Source organism: Lathamus discolor, chromosome 1 (assembly GCF_037157495.1).
Source record: "Lathamus discolor isolate bLatDis1 chromosome 1, bLatDis1.hap1, whole genome shotgun sequence".
NCBI classification, from domain to species: domain Eukaryota; kingdom Metazoa; phylum Chordata; class Aves; order Psittaciformes; family Psittacidae; genus Lathamus; species Lathamus discolor.
In genome coordinates, this window is record NC_088884.1 from 158,166,754 (window position 1) to 158,185,760 (window position 19,007).

The window sequence follows — 19,007 nt, forward strand, 5'->3', positions numbered from 1 at the left end:
GCGACCATCTTGTGTTCCATGGTAATTGCAACAAGGTTTTGCAAATCAATTAAAATCCACATTGTCTCTACACTGTACACGAACAGCACAGAAATGCCGTGTCTTTTATTTTCCCCCGTGATTCAGCCCTTCAAGTTACATTTTTGTCATCCTTTACCTTTACCTCAATGTTCACATTGTCGCTGTCAAGCCAGGAAGCAGCAGTGACAGCTGCATCTTGAATAGCCATCTTTCACTCTCAAATAATCTAGTTTGCAATGGGTATCTTTACCTACTATTCTTCTATTTTCCATCTCATGAGCTGCCATGAAATTGACATTTAAAACTAATTGTACGGTAAAATCCCGCGGATTCCAGAAACTGTGTCTGAGATTTGTGGCAAGGCAGTAGGACCACATTCTCCCCTGTATTAGTTTTCTGTCTGCTACATAACTGTGAATGAGTGCTAAAGGGGATTATTAGGCCCCAGTGGTGAGATAGAGTGCATATAACTAATCTGCATTGCTTATCTCAAGCAGACAGTGGTCTGTCAGGACCTGTCTACATGCCCTCCATGCTTGTCCCTTGCCGTTATTGTCTTGCTGCTGCTGTTGCTGCTGGTGGCTCTCCTCTGCTGTTATAAACAACCAATTACTGTCCCAAACAGATGTCTGTGGCTATGATCAAATAATTCAGTTGGAGTGAAGAGGCCTTAAACAGGTCAATTCCATTCAGTTAGACATGGTATCTGAGCGAAGGCGAAAGGCGGCACTGCAGGGTGACCTGAACTTGTGAGTTATTGAGAGTAGGTAAACTTAGGACAGCAGATAATGAATCAGCTTTTGCCAGTTAACACTGTAAAAACACATAAAATGAAAACTGGAGAATTATTTAAAGATCATTTTTGCCACTGAAAATGGAATGGATGAGTTAACAGAAAAGTGAATTCCTTTATAAAGCAAGACATTTCATTTTGTGTATTCAAATTAATAAAAGTCACTTGCCTCCCTGCAGTTAGTCATTGGTTTATAAAGCTAAAAAGCTATATATAGAAACAGCAGAGGAATGGGTAAGTTTGGTGAGATATTCTGGGATATTTTTAATTAATTGTGGTACTGATGAACCATAATCTTCAGCAAGAAAATTTGACACATGTGCCTTTGACAAAGTATGATTTCCATTGAAATATTGTGCTAACTTCAGGGTTTGTAGCTTGCTTGTTCAATAAATTTGCATTTAGCTATTGTCGTCCTCAGTCTGCAGGGGAAACAACGCATATCGGGCAGATGCTTAGACATCAGAACAATTAATGTAGCTTTCAAAGAGAAAAAAAAAACAAAAAGAGAACAGCTTCAAATCTCTTGTGCCTATGCAAGCGCCGACCACCCTACATGTGACCATAAAAATGCACAGTGGTTCAATGTGTAGTTATGTTAAGCTATAACCATAACCAAAAGCCATGACCAAGAGGGTGAACCAGAGAATCCTTTTATTCTCTCCCCCTGATTCAAAAGTGCTTTCAACAGCAAGATTTTCTATGTCACAACGCTGTCATACAGCCACCCAAGCATAATGACCTGATCTGCTATAAATTCATTGGGGATTGGACCCCATCTGTGAATCTCCATAGAAGCAAGCAAAATTCCTTTGCAAAACTCAGTTAATACCATTCACATTATGTCTAGCTAAGATACATAAATATTTGTACGTCCAGGTAAGAATCAGCTCATAAAAGAGGGTTGTATACACCAGAGAAATCAAACAGCTTCACTCAACTTCCCAGAAATTTCTCAGACACAGTCATAACTAGGAGAGAGTCTCTGCCCAAAGGAAATTATGATCCTTAGACTTTGGGTATGTTTTTAACATGTTGCACCATACAGCAGGCAGTAGAGACACTGCTAAATGCATTAAGAGCACTAGGAGGGGCTATAGGGATTCTGGGTGTGGATTCTTCGTTAGGGACTGTAGTGATAGGACAAGGGGTAAGGGGCTCAAACTTAAGCAGGGGAAGTTTAGATTGGATCTAAGGAGGAAATTCTTTCCTGTTAGGGTGGTGAGGCACTGGAATCGGTTGCCCAGGGAGGTTGTGAGCGCTCCATCCCTGGCAGTGTTCAAGGCCAGGTTGGATGAAGCCTTGGGTGGGATGGTTTAGTGTGAGGTGTCCCTGCCCATGGCAGGGGGGTTGGAACTGGATGATCTTGAGGTCCTTTCCAACCCTAACTATTCTATGATTCTATACATAGAGGAAATGCAAGACCTCTCGGGTCCTTTAACAGCCCTTTCATCTCAAAGCAACAATGAGTTCCACAGGTTTTTTGCATTTACTGAAAAGGTGAGTACTAAGTAAGGGAAAGGTTTTCAGAAGAGCAGAAACTGAAGTAGAATCTGTTAGATGCCCCTTCACCTGAGCTGAAGACAAACCTGGGTGAACAAGAAAAGAATGGGGGGTAAATCCAGAATATATGACACAAAAGAGACTGGCATATTTCGTATGCAAATGGAATAGACAGACACAGACATAGAGATGAAAAGATAGGGAAACAGGAGATAAGAGAAGGACTGAGATGAGGACAAAAGGCAAACAGGTCTTTGGGACTGATGAGGAGCCACTACAGAAACATTACCAAGGCTGACCTCCACATTGAGGGCTGAATCAGGGACACTTAAGAAATCATTTAATAGATCTTACCAAGAACTTAATATAGGTTACCAATGGGAAGCTAAACCACAGATGAAAGGAATAACTTTACCTGAAGTCACTCTCCAATTTATGACTGATTCTTTGTTAATTTCAATCTACCTGGAGCACAGCTTTTAGCTCCAGGTATGTGGAAAGAGAGACCATACCTAGAAACTTTATGACATATGTGATCCCCATACAAATTTCAAAACCAGAACAACTCAGTAAATACCTGGGCTGTTAGCCTACCTTGTGCTGTATGCTGGTGCTGTGACTCAGCTAGCATTTAGCAGCTGCTTGAAAAAGTTTATATAGAAAAGCACACTCAGATATAGCCATACAAACAGCCAACATTACCACTCACACTCCCAGTTTTAATAGATTATGATCATAGAATCATAGAATAGTTAGGGTTGGAAAGGACCTTAAGATTACCCAGTTCCGACTCCCCTGCCATGCGCAGGGACACGTCACACTAAACCATGTCACCCAAGGCTCTGTCCAACCTGGCGTTTAACACCGCCAGGGATGGAACATTCACAACTTCCCTGGGCAACCCATTCCAGTGCCTCACCACCCTCACAGTAAATAACTTCTTCCTTATATCCAATCTAAACTTCCCCTGTGTAAGTTTGAGCCCCTTACCCCTTGTCCTATCACTGCAGTCCCTAATGAAGAATCCATCCCCAGAATCCCTATAGCCTCCCTTCAGATGCTGGATATTTACAGTTTTACATACTGTCACACATCCTGCATTTTGTACTTGCTTAGCTGTGCTCTATACATTGAAAACTTAACCTTTCCTTAGAAATCAATTTCTCCCAAACTACTAATTGCAGCTACTTCTCCATCTCCAATTGCAGCTAATTCTGATTTCTCAGCAGGGGATACCTTCTTCACAGTATCTGCAGTCCAAAACAGCATCATCATCCATTCTTCTTCCACATTATCACACTGCAAATAAGTTTAATTATTCTACTTTTCTTCTTAGACACACACTTCGCATATTGACAAATTCTGATTTGCAGGTTGATAACAGAAATAGAATATATCACAAAATAGAACAGAAGAGAAATAGCATAAATCACGGCCAGAACATGGAAAGCCTGAAGATGTTCTTAGTCTATGTTGTTGCTGGAAAAATTGGAAGTATGAAACATGCAGTCTTCAAGCCTGGGATGCAATTAAAGACCTAAAACACAATTTTAAAAACCACCTTAGTTTTTGTTGTTGTTATTAGCTGTTTATCATCCTTCTAAATCCATCTGTCTTGCTGCCCACCCTCACTATCCACAGTGGCTCTTACCAGTCAGGAGCAGACCATGTCAGTTAAATTCAGCCAAAAAATGAGCATGGTGAAGAAAATTTAGTGGAGTAGACACATTCTGCTTTGGATAATTAGTTAAACAGTGAACTGATACACTGACAAAAAGGTAAAATATTACTAAGACATTCTGAGTCAACTGTTGTAACCCATCTTGTAAAAGCAAGCCACTGGGAAAGCTCCTGTACCTGGAATTTTTCAACATCCTAGGGCAATGCTGCAATGCTGCAACTCTGAGCTCAAAGACATAGCCTCTGTAGCATCCTGGCCAAATCTACACCCTCTTTGGGTATAGAAGGAAGCACCATCAGCAGAAGAACATATTTAAACAAGGGACTGACTGCAACACATGCGCAGTGCTGTGCTGCGTTAACCTTACCAGCAGGAGCCTTGCTTGAAATGCTTAGGATCTCTCTTAGACACACAAGTAGTCAGTGAGCCACAGATTTGGTGGTCCAGAGGATAACTCACAGTTAAAACATGTGACATCCTCTGAAGTTCAAAAAGCTTCAACTGAAGCAGAGCAAGAACCAGGAAATCCTTTCCTAACGCCATGATTTAAAGGAAAATAAAGAAAACCCTGAAGTGCGAAGTTAGTTGCTGAGCTGGAGCACAAACATTGACTCAAGTTCTGCCGTGCCTTTTGCACAGAAGACTGCAAATGATGCTGACAGCTAAACTGCTTGGGCTCTCTTTAAAGTCCTTCTGCAGAGTCCTCAACAAGCATAAGGCTCCCACAGATCACAGTTAAATTACAACTTAATTTCAATGATGTGCAGCTCCATTATTTCCTCCATACCAATAACAACATGCACCTACACATGGCCTGGCCAAGGTGTTTGAAAGACCAATTCTGTCTCAAACAACTGTTTCCAGATTTGCTCACCTCTGTGTTAAGACGCTGACTTTTATACAACCTTCCCCTGCATACACCCATCTGCTGAATTGCTCTTGGGTCACTCAAGCAGTTTTACAAGATCAATGCCAAAAAGAATATGGGCTAATCTTTCTTTAAGGTACAAGTGAGATCTGAGACACAGTTCACATAAAGCACTGTAATTTGGCTGTTTGGGCTCTTCTGGCCAAAAGCATCAAGCATTCATTGAAAAGTATTTAAGAAAGAGAATACTCATGGGGAAACACTAAATTCTCATGAGACAACACAAACCAAGCCACAAAGTGGAGATGAATTCAGAGGTGCAGGCTCCAAAAATAGCAAATAGCATAAACAGAACAAACTGATTTCTGCTGTCATCAAAACCACCATAAATCTGGCTTGAGGTTAGCCTAGAACAAGTAGGAGAAGATCCCAGGCAAGGAACACTTGCTCATCCCTGGACGGTTTCCAGTTTAACACCCAAGAAGGTGTATTTTCAACTCAGATACAATTATAAACACTCATTTTACCAATAAACATGGTTTAGCTGCTGTTTATACCAAGTACCTAATTAAATTTAGCTTCAGTCCAAAGGAGGTGGAAACCATTTAATGTACATTTAGCAGTGATAAAAATAAATCTGTAAATGAATAGATGTGGCCCCTGATTTGGATGGGATATTTCTAAAACATTAAACAATCCTTTTCATGATATAAATAACATGAGTCTAATTGAATTAATATTGACTAATAGTAATTGCTCCTTGTTCCTCAAGTCTGCCTTTTGTTAGTGGGAGGAGTGGTGGAGGTTATTGCCTCTTAAAGAAAAAATCCTAAGGCCCTGAGGCACCTTTTCTGCCTTATTATTATTGTAATAATGAGGGCAACTGATTTGATCTCTCCTTACACAATACTGCAGCACAGCGATGGCTAAATAAACAGCCAAAGTCCTTTTGTCCCTGTGGGCTGTTTCTCGGTAATTAAAATCAATAGGATCTTTCTCGGAGGATCTCTTTAACCTCATACAGCTACACTGTTCCGAGCAGGCAATGTAAAACAAACAAATGAACTCACAGTCCTTGTTGAGGAAAATAAATAAATAAGTACAAGCAAGACATTATTTTGTTCGGGTAATACTGGTTTTGGAGAGGGGTCATGGAGGAGGCTGCATTTAAACCTTCAGGATTTTTTATTTCTTTCCTCCTTTTTCCCCCCTTTCTTAAAAAAAAAAAAATACACTGGCAGCATCCTCTATTCCCAGAGGTCATGTGAGCTGAATTATTCCATTGATCTTCCTTTTTTCAGGAAGCGAATAGGCAACAGAGGGAAAATAAACATCACCCACTTGAGACTTGTGATGACTCAGGACCTCCCTGTGTAAGGTGCTGTACATTTAAGGTCCAAGAGGAAAACAAGTGAAGGTCCACAGAGTTTCACTGTTGCTGGTACATGCAATTGCAGCCAAGGACAGAGCAAGCTACAGAAGCTCACATCCCTGGGCTAAGCACCGAGCTGATGGTGGCAGTATCACAGGCACTGCTTCCAGGGAGTTATGGTGATGACCAGCGTGATGCATACAACAGAGAGAAAGAAAAGGATTTTTATCACATCTCTCGGGAATCTTGAATCCTGAGCCCCGAATCAAGGCTGGGTGAAGCAATTAGGCTGCATGACAGGTGACAAGAGGAAACCCTGTCCTGGTCAACACAAGCAAGAGAATTTTGTATTGGAAAACATAATGCTGCTTAATGCTTCTTTGGGACAAATCTGCTCAGTGATCCCTTGTCCAGGCACACAGTGAGATGAGAAGAGCTTCTGGTTGACCCAACGGCAGCCTCTCCTTTCTGGCTGTTCTCCAGCGGATTCATGAACCAGAGGCTGCTTTGTAGTCATGATGGGACACAAACACACTTCAACAAATCCTGGATCTCAGCCAACTGGCATTATCACCAGCAAAAGCAGGAGGGAATCCATCCCCATTAGCTGCTTTGCAGTCCTGACATCGCCACTAGAAGCAATAAAAGTCCAAACATCCATGGAAGGAAGCAGTGTTTAAAATTATAGAATCGTATAGGTTGGAAAAGACCTTTAAGTTCCTCCAATCATTAGTTAAAAGTAGGAGACATTGTTCTTGCCTATCACATGCCAGAAAATCGTCCTTCTGAACAGCAATAACACTTTCAAATGCCAGGCAGCAACTTGCACTTTGCAAGTCAGGTGGTGAAAAGGAGCCATAACCACAGAGATCTGTCAAGAGCTGAGGAAAAAAAAGTAATCTGTTGCTCGGTGACGGTTTCCTTAGATTCTACTCATTCTTGAATAAGTAGTATTATTTAGAGAGAGATCCTGCCCATAACTAGGCAATCTGCAAACAAGGCTGAAAGAGATCTACAGCACTAAAACCAGGCAGGACTGAGCCACCAGCACAAAAGAGCAGAAAGGAGACACATCAGGCAGGTATAAGGCACATTTGAGCTCTCTGAGTCAAAAGCAGAGGCAACCATCTGCAGAAACACAGCTCCCAGGTCATGTCCCACCTGTGAGATGCTCAGCTGGGAAGTAGGGTGTGCTCTTTTTCCAAACCCACATGTGTAACAGTGACCAATCTTAAGGTGCCCACACTGGAGTGCAGAGAATTAGGGCTTGCGAGCACCATGCAAAGTCATCAGACCCATACTGCTCTCCAAAAGCAGGGTCAGATACATCTGTGTCATTCCTGAAGGATGGTTATCTGTCTAATTAACCATCTCAAACATCAGAAACCCCACTGCATCCTCAGCCAGCGTATTCCAGCATTGCACCATCCTTAACTGTAAAAAATTCTCCTAATTTGCAGCACTGAATGCAGTTTGAGCCCATGCACACAGCAGTAATTTCCTCGTCTCCTGCAACAAGATGTGATATGTAATACTTGAAGACTATACCAGTGTTATTTAGCCCAAATAATGAAATATAATTAAAAAATAATTTAAAAGGGGGTTTCATTATTTTACTAGTGTGCCTCTATTCCTTCCCTAGTCGGTCTGTCCCTTCCTTGGACCAAAGTATGCAGCTTGGAACCCCTACTCCAGTGAAGCATTTAGATGCCTGTGATGAATTACTTCTCCTTCCCGGCAATAAGCTTTGAGTGGCTGCTCTTCTTGTCAAATTGAATGCATTGCTGACCCACTTCAGCCCTCAGGAAGTGAGGACAGCCTTTCACTAGGGCATATCAATTCATAAGGACTGCAGAGATTTCTTTACTCCCTTAAATTTCTACATATTTTAGGTTATTACAAGATCAAGATGTAAAGAGCTGGTCTCAAATGAAAGCGGCCCATTGTTGGCACCATTGTATTTTATTTAAACAGCCTATTCAAAAAGGTCTCTTTCCTCTGGTTTCTATCATCTTGTTTGTTCTTGCTGCTGTGGATTATATTACAGTTTCATAAAGCGTTTAGTTTACTCTGTAAAGCATTTTAGGGCACAGCTGAGGGAAAGGTGCTTAAATGGTTCAAAATTCTTCTCCTAAAAACAACTTTATTTATTCCTGTTTTCAATAGTCACGCTGCTAAAACTCTTGCAAATGGAGTATTTTTGTGAACATAAAATTGACTTCTTCACCTTTTGGCTACACAGGCATGAAAAGGAAATGTAGAACATATTTAAAGCCAAAACAATTGGATACAAAGGAAATTATGTAGAAGCTGATTAAAGATAATGGAACTCTTGTGAATAAAATTGCGTCTCACTTACCTCCACGCATGTTATAGACAATTATAGGTTAAGTGCGCAGAAAGCTGGTGCTTCTGGTTTCAGCTCGGGGAAACTCTTATCGCTATAATTTGCCTGAAAGAGGAAGTGAGCTGAGTTCCAGATTGTTTTCCATATAAAGGAATTAATTGATTGTGTTTATGCTGTGCTCAGTAGATGATATCGATTCTCCGGTTTGTGGTTCTCAGTTTGAAGACATCAAACTCCGATGAATGCAAACAGCTGGGGGTTGGGTATGAGAAACCACCCAGTGGTTCCAGCCAAGTGGTGTGGGATTTGGGGGAAATTGGGTCTTTTTGGCATGTAAGGTTTTTTTAAGAAATAATCTACTAATTAGCTAAAAATACACAGCTAAACTTTGTTCTAGGTAAAACGTGGGCTATGCTACCATTTCCTTTCAACTCATATTCATTAACTGAAAGACAAGTGGAATACCATCTCTCAAACTGCCATCAGATTGCAGTATTGCACAGAGGGTAAGATGAGTTTGGGAGCAGGAGTTACAGACCCCTTGGTAAGATACGAGTTTCTGTAGATGAGTGGCTATTTCATACTCTAAGGCTTTCAGTTCATCTAAAGACCCTCACGCTTGCAGATGGAATATCAGGCAGCTGTTATTACTCAGCTTAGCCTTTTATTTGTGTCTGTTTGCATTGTCTGAATTGAAGAAGAGTGATTGTAGTGACAGGACAAGGGGTAATGGGTTAAAACTTAAACAGGGGAAGATTAAATTGGATATAAGGAGGAAATTCTTTCCTGTTAGGGTGGTGAGACACTGGAATCGGTTGCCCAGGGAGGTTGTGAGTGCTCCATCACTGGCGGTGTTCAAGGCCAGGTTGGATGAAGCCTTGTGTGGGATGGTTTAGTGAGAGGTGTCCCTGTCCATGGCAGGGGGGTTGGAAATAGATGATCTTGAGGTCCTTTCCAACCCTAACTATTCTATGATTCTATGATTCTATGACCATGTTAAGCACGAGCAGCAGCTCTGTATTATTAGTCTGCTATTACAGCAGTTGCACCTCTTAATATATTAATCAGTTGACTGCATAATTTATATAAGCAAATTATTTCTTGAACTCTGTGGCAGCCACGAAGCCTGCCCTTTACAACAGTGCCCACATAGTGCTCCAGCGAGCCTGATGGTGTGACCCACCAAGAAGCTAAAACCCGATGATCATTCCCTCATAGCAAATCATGCTACAAGTTCTATAAGTCTACATAGACTGCCCAAAAGGTGGTACAAGTGTAACTTCCCATCCAGCACAGCAGCCACTCTGAGAAGTTGCAGCAAACAATTTACTTCCACCACTTTGGTACATTCATGCATCATTGACTCTGGCTCTGCTGTGCTCTGTCACTCATGAGTTATCTGGTCATTTCTAACTCATGAAAATAAATTGTTTATCTGCCTCCAAGTTGCACAGCCTCTGTACCTATAGATACGCAGAGACATGTAGGGTATTCTGTATCTTGCATGGAGCTCCCACACAGGGCTGGCAGTATCAGACCATCAGAAAAGACAAGACAAAAAAGGAAGTAACTTAAGAAAATAAATACATCAATAAAGAGGCCAGACTATTTGCTTATGCTGCTTCACTGCAGACCCACAATTACCCCACAGAAAATAAGGTAGATTTAAATTGCTACTGAGTATAAACTCTTTATGATTTTGAGCTAGCAGCAGCACTTTACAACTCTGCCAAAAAGTGCAAACAGCCATGCAAGGCAGGGCTTTAGACTTTGGAAGAATTGCACCTCATTTACAGTAATGCAAGTGAGGACTGAGTCCACCAAGCAGAGTTACAGACTTCAAACATAGCCATCTCTATATCTACCGACCTCTATAACTTGATACATCCTTAAGGACAGCGTTTGCTCAGTAGATACATAAACCTGCATGGACTTTATGAAGTGAATACCCTCTGTTTCTTGTTCAACCCTGTCTCATTGTATTTAAGCAATACTTCCCCTCCTAAATTACCAGTAAGTTGGCAACACTTTAATTTTCAACCTGAATTTGTGCACGACAAGAAATTTCAGCCAATAGAGCCTCTGCTTTAAGCTGCCTTACAACCTCATGGCTTTTCAGACTTCATTTTCTATAGATTGTTTGCCCACTTGAGAGGAGAAATTTGAGCACTTCCATCCTGCAGAGCCAGCACCAGCAAAAAGATGTCAGGATCGTTCACAGCAGCCCCTGAATGAAGCTTAACTGCTGCTGGCTGCTTTTAACACATCAATGTGAATTACTTGACTGGTGAAACTAAGCAGCAATTAAACACCTCACCACTAAGCGGAAATGAGAAATATACTGTTTGGTCTTCAGATAAGCTGGATCCTCCTGTGAGCTACTGTTACCAAACCCCAGGGAGGACTGGTTAGAGTCAGAACAGTCTCAGTTTGTGGCCAAAAGGGGAAATATTTCTAGTGAAATAGAAATCAATTTTTATAATTCTCCCCTTGTGTTTTTTCTTGACTGCTGATATCAAAGGTCGTGAGAAGGGAAAGGTGTTGAGGTTTAACCGAGATTACACCTGTAAGCAACAGTTGTACTGCTCAGTTTTAGTTAAGGGCACAGGATGGGCAAGCAGGCCAGGCAAAGCCTTCTCCATTTCAGCAGTAAGCTTAATATGGGGCAAAAGCAACTGAAACTCCACTTGCACACACAAAGTAGGCAACAAAAGAGAAACAGCTCTCTTCAGAAGTACCAAAATTTTAGGAAGAAGCACACTTCTGTTCAAACAGACCCTGGGTTTATTGCTAAGATCACTGAGGATTGGTGTTGTAGGAGTTCTCTTGCTCAGAACAGGAGAGATGCCCACATTGAAAGCTTGGCTAGGTGGCACAGCATGCAGCAAGTGCTTGCTTTGCAGCAATAAAGCCTCTCTCAGTGATTTCTGGAGCTGCCTTGACCAAGTTCATGATATTCTTTAATGAATTACTTAAGAAACTACTAGGGAAAAGTGTTTCTGCTGTTTTCTGTTAGTCCTTTTCTATTTGTCTATGTCTAGGATCTTGATGAAGACACTAATGTATTGCAGTAACTGCCAACAGCCACTTGATGTTATCTCACTTTCTCCTTGCTCCTTCCCGAGGAGTTTCTTTCACTGGTTTTGATCCAAATTCTGTTATTTTCCACACAATTACACCACACTACACAGAGAGGAAAGGAGAAGGAACACTCAGGGGAAAACTGGTGTCAACTTGTAAACCATTTCATGGCCCACATTATAGTGACACGGTTCTCTTCCATTGACCTTGATATTTTAACAGGCTGTTATCAGAAGTGTAGTCTTCCAATGTGTCCTCTCTCCAGAGACCATTTGTTGAGAAACTTTTCCAAGGACTACTGTTGATAAACTGTGCCTCTCCTTCAACTGATTCTCAAAAGAACAGCCTTTAATATCCTGCATGGCGCAGTGCTGTCTGATCATAGGACACAATGATCCCATCAACTTTTCTCCTCTTGGGCAGGCTCACTTGGGCACATACTGTCCAGGCTAGGAAGGGTTAATGCAAACTTATGCGCTGCTTTCTTGTCCTTTGTGGTTCACATCTGGCCATTCCACCATCACCTACCTGACACCTGGACAAACAGCGGTTACTGGGAGGTACTGAAATCACAGCTATAACAGAGTAATAGGTGAATTCTTATGTGCCAAGAATGTAATTTGTGATGTTTCTCCACCTGCCACTCACATACACACACTTTGTACGTACTTTGCATGACTTCAAAGACTATTTGTCTGACAAGAAAATTACTTAGTTAAAAGGTATTCCTCACAGTCACTTACAATGAATGTAAAGCTTTGGAGAGTATCTTGGGTTTAACAGCAGCACATGGTTTTTATCCAGGTCTTGGTTGGTGATACTTGCTCCATACAGTTTTACTTAACTAGTGATGAGAAGAGACGGAAGGCTGTGCTTCATTGATACAAGTCTCTGATTCTCCACTCACAAAAGAGGCTAGTACTTGGATTTCCATAACAACAAAACACCTGTAGCTATGCAGTCAGAGACTGGTCCCACAAAACAAGTCTGATTCATTCCACCTCACTATAAGAAAGGCACTGAGGTGCTGGACCATGCCCATAAAAGAGTAATGAAGCTGGCGAAGGGTCTACAGCTGAAGTCTTATGAGGAGCAACTGAGGGAACTGGGGCTGTATAGCCTGGAGAAAAGGAGGCTGAGGGGAGACCTCATTGCTGAGGTGGAGGTCAGTCTCTTCTCCCAGTTATCGAGCAACATGACAAGAAGAAATGGTCTTAAGTTGTGTCAGTGAAGGTTTAGATTGGATATTGGGAAAAATGTCTCCATTGATAGGGTTGTCAAGTGTTGGAACAGGCTGTCAAAGGAAGTGGTGGAGTTACCATCCCTGGAGGTACTTAAACATGTAGATGTGCTGCTTAGGGACATGGTTTAGTGGCAAAAATGGCAGTACTAGGCTAATGGTTGGACTTAATGATCTTAAAGGTCTCTTCCAACCTAGATGATTCTATGATTTTATTCTTTGACACCAAACTAGCAAAATCAGTGTCAAACAGATACAAATCAGTGCTTTGTGACACAGCCATTTGTTAACTCTAGCAAAATGCCTGGAAAGAGGTATTGCAAACTGCACAGGGAGATTCTCTGGGGGACAAGATTCTAGTCAAGGTGGCAGGTCCAGTAACCAAGAGACTAATGGTGAAGATTCACAAGATACTTGCATTGATCCAAGAGAGCTGTAAGATTTCCCACAGTTGGGATCTAGATATCATGATTTTGCAGGTGTTGATTCAACTGGATAGCCAGATGAAAATGAGGATTTGTTTGTGGTTGGTTTGGTTCTCCTTTTTGTTTCAGATCATACAGTTGCAGGAAAAATGACAAGAACATATGGCTGGAAGTGGGGAAAACCAGCAGCTCATAGTTTGCTCAGGTTTAGCTGTCATGCAAGGCCACACTCCTTTGGCTCCCAAGCCAATCATGGATGAGGGCAAGGCTTGAACTTCACACTTGCTATGTAAGGCCACATTGGGTTTGTGCAGTGACTGGCATAAGAAGACCTCAACTCATTTGCTCATATCAATATCAAACACCTGGAGCCTGCTTAAAAAGCTAACGCTACTACTCAAAAACAGAGTTGCACTGAAGAAATGGGCCGTGACAGCTAATGCATTTCTGCATAGTTTTGAACCAATTCTGCATGGAATTGTAAATTCTGAGACTGACAGCCCAAAAATATGATAGATTGTTCTGCATTTATTAAGGAATTTACATTCCTTCATGTTTTTAAGGCAACTGACTTCACTGTGACGTGCAGGTGAGCATTTTAACACAATTGCTCAAGCATCTAAATCCTTCACTAAGTGGGTTCTTAATTTTCCATGCACATTAGCATCAGTTCCTTGATTTTACACAAGCTGTGCAGAGAACAGAAAGACACCAGGAAAAAAGAGTTAACACAGCCTACCTCCAACATCTACAACATAAACGCTACCATGTGAGATAGTGACAATCTCTCTGTATTGCCAGTATCTGCATGTCTCTCTACTTTTGTGGATGGGTGCATCTGAAATATTTTAAACAGCTATTTTATGATAATTCATGCCCTACAAATCCCTGTTTTCCTCCCCTTTAACTGAAGAGGAAGCCAAGGGTGGCAAGTCCAGGTGTCTGTCTCCTTCCAGACAAAAGAATTCTGTTCCACATATCCAACTACAACAGGCTGCATTTTAAATTTCACACACAAAATATCCTCAGCCCAGTGTCTGCAAACAATAAGTAGTTATAAATTATACCATGTAGCCCAAAAAGTCAGCCAGCCATGAAGCAAAGGCAACCCTCCCTCTACAAATAACAGGGATGACCTTTTCCACAGCAAGATATAATGCACCGCCAATGTTCAACATCTTAAAGTAATTTCTGAGTTTTGATAATAGAGTACCCAGGCCTTGGTCCCAGTCTCCAGAAACACTCAAAATCCTGAATTCCTATTCAACAAGTGCTCAAAACTTCACAGGATCAGCAACAACAACAGCTTTCCCAAAGATGTGATGGGCCCTTCATGTTTTTAATTCTTTTGAAGGTACTGAGTACTCATTGCTCTGTAACAGCCTAGGTCCAAATCCCAGCTGAATACCTGACCTTATTCAATGCAGAAGGTAAATTTGTATCTTAGTTATGAAAAATGAGTTTGAGGGCCAAAAGTGTCAACATAGATGCAAAATCTGGTTTTCAAAGTATATATTTTCTTAGTCCTAAAACATAAGGTTCTTGTCCCATAAGCACTGCTGTTGCCTTCCTGCACAGTCAATGATCTCACCTATCTGCATTTGACCCCCTATGGCTCAGCCAGCACACACCCCTCATGTCCTGCATGGGAAAATCCATCTTTTGCACATACTGTTTGTAACCCATTTATGCATTAAAACTAAATAAACGAAAAAAGGGTTTAGTGTTCATTTGGCTACAAATACTATTTTTCATGCTGCATTCTGGTAGCAGACTAGTCCAGAAACAGCACTATATGTGCTTGACGGCAACCCATTGGCATTATACCAATATCGGGTGTATTTGGGGGGAAATCAGAAACATGTCATTGCTGTGCTTCCAAAACCCTTAAAGCCAGAACTTCCACTAGTGCCGAACCATTAGATTACAGCTGAAATCAGTGAAAGCCTCCTCTTTCCCTTCATATTACATCAGGTCATGTGGCACCTATAGCTGACCTCTTCTAGTCATTCTTTCCATCTCCCATTTAGCATCTTCCTCACAAAAAAAACCAAACAAGCCAGAACAAAATACAGCCATGCTGCATCCAGGTCTGCCCCCTACCCTGCATAGCACCCAGATAGGCATCCCCTGGGATGAAAACACTGGAGCCAGTGGGAGGTTTTTTGCCTGTGCCCAGGAATTTAGAGAAAATGGAAGAACAGACTTACAGCCCATCGGGTCCTCATAGCCAGATATTTTTCCGCATATCCTGGGATGGGAGGATGTCTCTCCTCCCCCCTTTCAGCAAGGCAGCCAACCTGGAAAGAAAGGGGATGGAAAACTGAACTCCTGATTTAAAATCATTTCAGGCTGAGGTTTTGCCAGAGGAATCGCAGCTGTGACATGCCCACCACTCTAACCATGGTGAATGAATCTGGCCATGAATCGTTAAGCTCCCCAAGCATCCAGCGCTCTCAGCCTGCTACTAATCACTCAGAAATCTGGCTCTCCGGTCTATTTGTTCTAAGAAATTGCTCCAATTCAAAAAGATGATCTGGAAGTTTAATATTAATCAAAACAGAGCATGTACCAGCAGAGATGCAGTTTAAACGTAACTGCAAGATAAAGGAAAATAATTGCGTTCACCAAATTCCACCCTGACATAAGAAAAATGCCTCACCAGTGTCAAAGCAAAGCAGGGGCATTAACAAACCACCTCTTCCCAGCCACAGTGGGGCTGAAGCATGTGCAGAAATGGACTTAGCTGTATTTTTTCTACCCAAGAGCTTTGTTGGTCTAGCCAAAGCACAAGTGGGCTGCAGCCTGCAGGTGCAAACTTGCCCACTCTAGGGTATCTTACCTGACAGCAAATGCTGGATTTGTCCGAGTTATTGTCCCCAGTACAGTGAGAAATGGGAATTTTAGGGGCATAATTCATCTCACCCTAAGGCAGACGCCTAGAACAGGTTAAGTGAAACATGCTTAAGGGTTTGGAGATAGGGATGACATCCAGCCGTGAGGTAAAGGTGGGAGCTGGGTGGTAACAGCACCGTGCTGCTCAGCAGGCTGAGATGAGTTAGGAAGCAACATCCTTAATTTGTAGTCTGGCAATATGCAAGCAGCTCGTCTCTTTGGAAACCCATTGCCCATTTCCAGCCAAACCTGCTCAGCCCATCTTTAGTTAATTAAGTTCTGCTTTAAAACCAGTAGCAGCAATGCTGGGCTCTGCAATTGTCCTCCAGTGTCAAAAAAATGATACATGTGTTAATATCCTGCACATTTTAGGCTCCGAGAAACGAACTGACCCTGTGGAACAGTCATTAGTTGTTTTTTAATTAACTGCTCCATATTTCCCCCCCCAGATCTTTCAACAACTGACAGAAATGGGGAAGTAAAGCTTCTTAGCAATAGACAGTAGTAGTTGTGTTCATATACCAGAACAACTTTTGTTCTCATGGATGTTTGTCACTGGGCTGTCTTCCTTTTACCAGTACAAAATCTACATCAAATGGAGTTTTTAAAACAGTGTAATGAGACTACTCACCATTAAACTCCCATCTTCATTAGTATCTCATTTAACTGCTGAATTTATATCCCCAAGCATCTTTAATTTATTGATTGTTTCTAGGAGGGTTTTTCTCCTGCACTATTTTTCTTTCTATTAAGCATCAATTAGTGGAATCTGGGCAATAATTTGTATTCAGGTTTTGACATAGCATGTTACAGACGTTTAAATGATTTTACTAAGCTGCCACCTGTGATCTCATTGGCAAAATATCAAAAACAAAGTCTCTGCTAAGACACAGGCACCCTTAAGGGCACACAAGTGCACCGAGCATGCAACTCAGACCCTGTTCCCCCTCTCCTGCCCAGGGTATTGAATGCAGATGATCAGGCAGCAGAAACCCAAACACCACTCAGAGCATCACACACACTACCCATATGCTTACCTCAGCAACCTCTTCCCATGACCCAATCCAAGGTTCATCATTATGTTATGGCAAGTGCTGTTGGGAATGAAAACACTTGAAAGACCATGGAAAACCACTGCAAGTTCCTCCTGTGTGCCATTTACTGTCTTAGAGACAAAATGTGAGAAGGAAAAGGCACACAAGAGAAACAACTGTCCAGGCCCCCACACAAGTAACAGCAACCAAGATCAGGACATCTTCAGCGTGCATCCCCTCCACAAACTCACAATACAGCTTTCCTTGCTGCTGCCAATGCACCCTAACTACGTCCCTTCAGAAAGGCAGGAGGTCTGCCATCAGTTTCACAGCAAGGAGGATCAGGACAGAGCTCTAAGGAGTTCTAAAATACCTAGCTAAATGCAGTAACTACCAAGACCTCATTTGGTCACAGTTCCAGGAATGGATTCAGAGTAGGCAACCAAAATCACAACACAAATGTCCCCTTTTCTCCAGGAGCTAAATAACAAAGAATCAGACAATGGTTAGTGCTAGAACAGACCTTAAGATAGCCTAGTTCCAACCTCTTGGGGTGCACAGGAACACCTCACACTAAACCATGTCACCCAAGGCTCTATCCAACCTGGCCTTGAACACCACCAGAGGATGGAGCATTCACCACTTCTTTGCACAACCCATTCCAGTGCCTCACCAGCCTCACAGTAAAGAACTTCTTCCTTATATCCAACCTGAACTCCTCCTGTTTTAGTTTAAACCCATTGCCCCTTGTTCTATCACTACAGTCTCTGACGAAGAGTCCCTCCCCAGAATCCTTGTGACAATAGAAGACAACATTTTGAAAGTGAAAAGCCTGGGAAGAGGTTAACATGAAATGAAAACCTCTTAATGACTGAGGGATTTCTAATTCCCAAAAATTCAGGAGCTACCAGCTCCTCAGCTTACTGTTGTTCTTCCAGCAGCACTTTGTATGGGCCAAATCTTGCCTTATCACAAAGCAGAGCTAATCTTGTGACATTCTTGGTTGCACAGTCTTCCTTTTCTGTTGAACTGAGATGAGCAGCAGCAAGGGCAAAACAAGAAAGGGGAAAAAAGACCCTTGATGAAAAACACTCCACTAAACATTAACATTACCATCACATATACAGCTTAAAAACCAACTTACTATTCATTCATTCATTCATTCATTGAGTCCATGCTGTCTGCTACCTGACACCAAGCTCTCTTACTTCCCTCTGAGAAAATGAGAATGGGATACCCCTATCACTTCAAGCCTACCTCATTAGGCCCAGCAAGTATTTCTAGTTTCTTCCTGATCACCCTTTCAGAGCCTGCTGGGAACAGAGCAAATAACTCTGGTAACACCCTTAATTACAGCCTCCTGGCGATGCCTTCTGCTGGCTCTGTCAGAGGGGAGCTGCCCTGGATGCGGGAAACATCACTCAGGGTGAGTGTGCAGCCTGTTTAGAGCAAGAGGTTGCTCTGAGTCAGAATATAAGTGGGGAAAAAATCAATTTGGAAATACAGGCTGCTCACAAATAACACCTGAAAGGCCTTATAATAGGGTAGTACTTGGACCTACTCTTATCTGAGTCAATTCTTAACCCCTGCCCTAGAAGGGGAGGCTTTGGTGCAACCCATTACCTCAGAAAGTCACCCTCAGCACATTCCCACTCAGCCATATAACAGCTCTGTACCCACAGCCATACCTGTGTTTGCCATGTTATTGCTTCAGCAAATCTCCCTGGAGCTGTGCAGGGATAGAGAC

At 42.1% G+C, this 19,007-nt stretch overlaps 1 long non-coding RNA gene across 8 annotated transcripts in view; it reads right to left on the reverse strand.

Annotated features, from left to right (window-relative positions):
- The window catches only part of LOC136007434 (uncharacterized), a 40,926-nt gene extending 22,424 nt beyond the window's left edge, over positions 1 to 18,502 (reverse strand). For 2 of the 8 annotated variants that reach the window (XR_010609705.1, XR_010609703.1), the window contains exons 1-3: positions 18,405 to 18,502; positions 17,264 to 17,320; positions 15,542 to 15,631 (exon numbers count right to left, since the gene is read on the reverse strand). This is a non-coding gene — a long non-coding RNA (uncharacterized LOC136007434). Of the gene's footprint in view, positions 1 to 3,338; positions 3,855 to 5,450; positions 7,120 to 7,467; positions 7,748 to 8,597; positions 8,691 to 9,927; positions 10,109 to 13,239; positions 14,021 to 15,541; positions 15,632 to 17,263; positions 17,321 to 18,184; positions 18,290 to 18,404 lie in introns of those variants that run through there. The other 6 variants (XR_010609701.1, XR_010609702.1, XR_010609700.1 and 3 more) reach the window with 6 other exon arrangements.
- Between the last annotated feature and the right edge of the window lie 505 nt (positions 18,503 to 19,007).